The 5,522-nt window shown below is 43.3% G+C and overlaps 1 pseudogene; it reads left to right on the top strand.

The window, feature by feature from the left end:
- The first annotated feature begins 703 nt into the window (after positions 1-703).
- LOC128504145 (uncharacterized) lies at positions 704-883 on the top strand (annotated as a pseudogene).
- The last annotated feature ends 4,639 nt before the right edge of the window (positions 884-5,522 follow it).

The raw sequence follows: 5,522 nt of genomic DNA, 5'->3' as shown, positions 1-5,522 counted from the left end.
CGCAGGTGGTTTGTGCTTATATGTTCAAGTATCCGTGTTTCTATGTCAGTAAGGATACGTGTGTGTCGACGGATACACCGGTGACTGGTAACTGTAACAAACAGCATGAGTCTTCTCTCGAACACAGACCCCGACAAGAGCCATTAAGATGCATGAAGTGTTGTCTAGGTCTGCACAGCGAATGAGGCACCTCACAATATAACCGCACGTAGGTAAGTACATATCCCCCAAACATGGAGAAGGGGTCCTGAATGCAGTTTCCAGTAACGTCCCAGCATTTTGTTGGATGTCACTGAGAAATGTTTGATGCTCCTGCCTTGATATCCCTAATTGTAATGATCCAGAAAAAGGCAAACTAATGCCACCATGCGAGAATTGGCGACCATTTGTGACTCCAAGAAGAATCAGACTAATACTAGGATGAAGCCCTAGTTATATTAAAGAGCTGCTCAATGTCCCTGCTTGTCAAAAATGAAGCCTGTCTGTCTGCAGTTTGACAAATTGTTCCTTTGGAAATTTATTCCATCAAGACAACAGCGGAAGAACAGTAAAGCAAAAACCAGGTGGAGTGAAATGTCTTCAGGTGTTTTGCCCTAGAACCAAGCTCAAAATCATAAGCTTCTTAAATTATCCACTCAGCCTACAGTCACCAAATAGTGAATTCCGGAGTTTTACCATCCTCGCTGTAAAAATGCCTAACTCAATCCCTTCTCGATGTTTTGGCTAAGATCAAGTGTGGTATCTGTTCCTATCAGTTTAATATCTGATACGTCCCCTATCTGGGCACCATATATTAAATGGATTTTTAGAAGAGGGAGATGGAAGAAGAAGAACTTGCTCTGTCCACTCCACGCATTGACCTGGTAGGACCTGCGCAAAAAGACATTGCTAGATTTGGGAGCTCCAATAATCGTATATCTGTAGATGAAGATGTCTAGATATTTAGGATACTGCCAGACGTATCGTATGCAATTTGGAATTATTCACCTCCAACTCCTGCTCTGAAGATATAATTCTCCAAGCGTAGTAGGACTTAGTAGTAGGACTAAGGTTGCCACCTTATCTGCACGCAATACTAGCCATGTGTTTACTCCCAGAAAGAATTGTAATTTGACGCAAGCTAATTATTTACTTGTCTGGCAAAGGAACACTGGCAAGGTGGCAGCTCTGGTACAACCACATCACGCCTTTGGATTGCATTAAAATATGCCTTTCTCACGTTGTTTCTCGTGGCCTCCATCACTGCTTTGTGAAGCATATCTGTTCTCCTGCCCCATGTTACCCTTGCCCTAAGTCCTTCCTTAAACTACCCCAAAATCCGGTCTGATACAGTTACCCTATACGTCACAGCACAATGATCGATCCCCTGGGAATAGCGTCTTGGAACCTGCCCCTTTACACCCCCCCTCCCCAACCTCTAGGGCTTCTTCCTTCTTTTAACCCTTGTCTACACAGTTAGGATTCCTGCCTTGCAATGACATAGACTTGCAGCGCTCACCACCGAACCCCCCCCCTCCCTTCTCGTTCCCTCTTCCCCCAATTGTATGATGTAGACTAGGCAGCCTCCCCCTCCCGGCAGCCTCCCCCTCCCAGCAGCCCCAGAGAGCTGCCCCGGGCCACTGCTAGAGCAGCACAAGCAGCTAAGAAAAGGAAGGAGGTAGCGAGACTCGTGGAAATGTCACCTCCCAACAAGGGGCCGGCATACTTACACGTTATCTGTCAGGGCACGACTGGGTCCATGGGTTAGGTGCAGGTATTATGCACAACTGAACGTATGCACACACATGTACTCTAGGGTTGCCGTATCAGCCATGTTTTCCAAGGGCACATGTCATTTTTGTATGTTGCCGACTAGGAAGCCCTTCCTTGCATTAGGAAAGATGTATAAGTACTGATTTCCCCGCACACCGCAGGGAAGCGCTTCATAAATGCTCATCAGCGACATGGAAGACATGGTCAATATGGCAACCCTACCGTAAACACTGGGGCGTATTTACACCATGAGAAGTCCCGCAGCCCTGTACAATGTATGAAGTTTACCAAATAGTTGGCAGTTGGTAATCGTTATGCAAGGTAATAAATGGAAATGTAGAATTTGAGGGCAGATAAGAACCCTTCGGCCCATCTGGTCTGCCCATTTTTAAGTAGAGACTCGGGGTCTTTCAGTCACCTCCGATACCGCAGTATAGTACATACGACATGCAGCAACCGAGACGTTAAGAAGGGTTTATCGACACATTGCAATAGGATCAGTCCTTTACTGCTGCGATGGCCGAGACAAAGAAATATGGCCGTAAAGGACAGGATTACCTTTATATGCCTCACAAACCCACCTGTAATAAGACGCGGCCGTGCTAATACGCAATTATTTCACATGTATTCCTGATATTCCATTTCTTCTGCTTTGTTCAGGACATTGATACTGTATGTTTTTATCTATATGTTACCGTGTGTTCGTTTAGTTGGTTATAGTTATAATGTTGGACCCCTGTTTTAATAATATTATTGGGACTGTAACATTTTATATTTTAACCTTTGTTTCCATAATAAATACATTGAAAAAAAATAAAAAAACTGAGAAAATAGAATATATCGGAAATAATTACATATTTAGAAGACCGTGCCCTGTTACAGTAACTAATCCCCTGTACACAGTAGCTTCTACCAACCAGCATTCCTATTAAATGCCAGGTCACTTTAAACACCAGTCTCATGGTATTTACCCCTGGGCGGTAATGCCCTAATAATCCTGGCATGGTGGTAAAGTGGTAATAATACTGTTTAATCCGGAGCATAAATTGTGGTTGCCGGACTCTCATGGTCCTTCGCTGGGGGTCAAATCGTTTACCACTTAAGATCATAGGCATACGTGGCAGTAGGATAACCAGAATTGCGACATGTTTCGGTGAAGAATACGCTGGCATGGCTGGGAAATTACCCTCTTCAGCTCATCCGTGGCAAATACAAAAAAATACAGACGATGGCAAAAAATTGGATTTCTCTATAACTAACACAGGGAACTAGTAACTTTTTCCATTAGACTAATGACTTTTTTTTCTGATGGATAGTGGAATTTTGTGATTTTTTCCCGCATCCACTCGTTGATACGTTTGTAGAAGTCACGCTACTACTGGCGGTCACTGGGCAAAGTACAATAATGATAGATAGCGCCATCCTGTTCCGCAGCGCTGTACAATACCACTTCTCACGCGGACGCGGAACATGGAATTGGATTGCAATCTCATATATGCCTCATGGCTTTCGGTACGATCTGCATGGCTTCGGCTGGGGGCATGTCGGCCAGCCGGACTCGTGCTCTCAGCCGGCTCTGTGTATTCTGCCCTAACACCGCACACACCTGCTGCTTGAAAATGTGTGTACAGTAATAAAGCTAAATGCAACAACAATGGGTTTGTCCTAAATCAGCAGAGACCCTACAAATCAGGACAGATGGCGTCAAGTTGACATGTCCAGGTGTCAATATACTTTCCCCTGTTTAACTGTTTCAGCTACCCGTGCCACGCTTCCTATTGCTTTGTCTATCCCATTGCAATCTGCGCTTGATATATGCTATAATATATACTATATTTTGTATATTGCGGTATCACTAAATATTTACCCCATGCGTAGTTTTCATTAATGGTTCTTGATGTAAAGTAGCAAGGGAGTCAATAACTTCCGTTTATCGCACAGTAAAGCCATAACAGCTCACCGGAATTCTGATACATTGCCGCCAAATGCCTCTATAAAAAACAGTGATGTTCTCAGAAAGCTGTTACAGAAAGGGGATTCATTTCTTTGCTATATGAGGAAACAGCGTGTTAGACAAAGAAACAGCCAGGTATTTTTTTTCTCATAACTGCTGTTTTTTTAATTATTTTATTAAAACCAGCCAGGTGGATCACTACAACATAAAACCATCCAAAAAGGGCTACATAAAACCAGGACTCCGTAACAGGAACATGGAAAGGATCCAGACATGGTGTAAATGCTTTTGATATATACTATGGGGTTAAAGCCCCCCAGCCTCCCTGTATAGACCAGCCCATCTTGTCTAGGAGGCCTACAAGCACCATTTAGTCATAGCCGGAAACTTAAAGGTACTAGTCCACTTGCATCCATCACCCATCCACCCATCACTATTGAGCTACCGATACAGAACCAAAGATCAGTGAGCGCGACTGTGTTTGACAATCCATGGCAGGAGGTAGGTGTTGATTTATGCAAAACAAAAAGAAAGCTAGGTAAAAATGTAGGTAAATCACTAAAATCCAGCGTACGTTCACATAGAAGACGAACACAAATGTAATTCACACAAAGCTTAAACGTTAGCAAGAAATAGTGTTATCACGCCAGCCGCATATAAATTCCAGCCTGTATCGGAGGGCACGTGAAAAGTGCAGCCTGGCATTCTGCGGCCAGAATTAATAGAATCAATTAAATAATCACAGCAGGGATCTCCATGGAACCAATGTGATTATTTAATAGATTCCCTTAATTATGTTTGCAACATATTGCCAGGTGGCGCTTTTCATTTGCCCTTTAGAAACAACGTGGAAATATTTGCCCCAAATGGCAGACGATGCAGACCTTAGAAGAAGAACAATTTACAGGAATATCAAAAATAGGCCCCACCGTATAAGAAAACTAGGTGTCTGCCTCAGGCTAGTAGGGGGAGTCATTGGTAGGAGGCAAGTGAATACAGCTGGGCCACAAGAGGCCTAATTTGTCTAGGGAGCTAGAAACCATAGGCCATGTTTGGGTCCATAATTTCCCGCCAATCTTTTTTGTGACACCACCTAACCCTATTACAGAAGACAAAGCATGTAAGATATAATTCATATTTGATGTCTTCTCCTTTGCTTTTCTCTTCTCTCTCCAGGCACTAGGGTTGTCCAAGGGCTGGTAGGTAGAGCAGTGAAACAACAGAGATATCTATTTGATCTGCAAGTTGGAGCATCATAACTCAATGAGTCCACAGCAATGGACATATATGTGAAAAGAGGCATCTGTACCGATATAAGCACTCTTCTTCTTGCTCCGTAGCAGTCAACCATCCAAACAGGTCCCAGAGGTTATAGAGTAGCCTACCTCTATGGCACTAGCTGCTATGTCATGGCTGTAACCTCTGGAAACCGCACAATGTTTTTCCATAAAAGATGCAGACAACCATTTTTCTTTTCCCCTTTTTTATGCAAGTAACCCTGCAGCTCATCGGCTCGGTTTGATATTGGCTGAGTTGGCATCAAAGAGATCCTTCAGACACTTGAACTCTCCGATCACCAGAAGCCTGTAAAAGCAGTTGAGGAAGAAAGAGGTGAAAACCATCGACCAAACAAGCTACGTTCTTTTCAAAATGTACTATTATTTTAAATAAGTCATTTGATTTAATAGAAGCATTGAATTTGACTGCAAATAAGAAACATTTGGCCCATCTAGTCTGCCTGTTTTTCCCTGCTGTAAAGACTCAGACCTTAGTCAGTCCTTAGTCTCATCTCAGATAGCTTCATGCCTATCCCATG

This window comes from Spea bombifrons, chromosome 8 (genome assembly GCF_027358695.1).
Source record: "Spea bombifrons isolate aSpeBom1 chromosome 8, aSpeBom1.2.pri, whole genome shotgun sequence".
Taxonomy (NCBI): domain Eukaryota; kingdom Metazoa; phylum Chordata; class Amphibia; order Anura; family Pelobatidae; genus Spea; species Spea bombifrons.
This window is presented reverse-complemented; position numbering and strand designations above follow the sequence as displayed.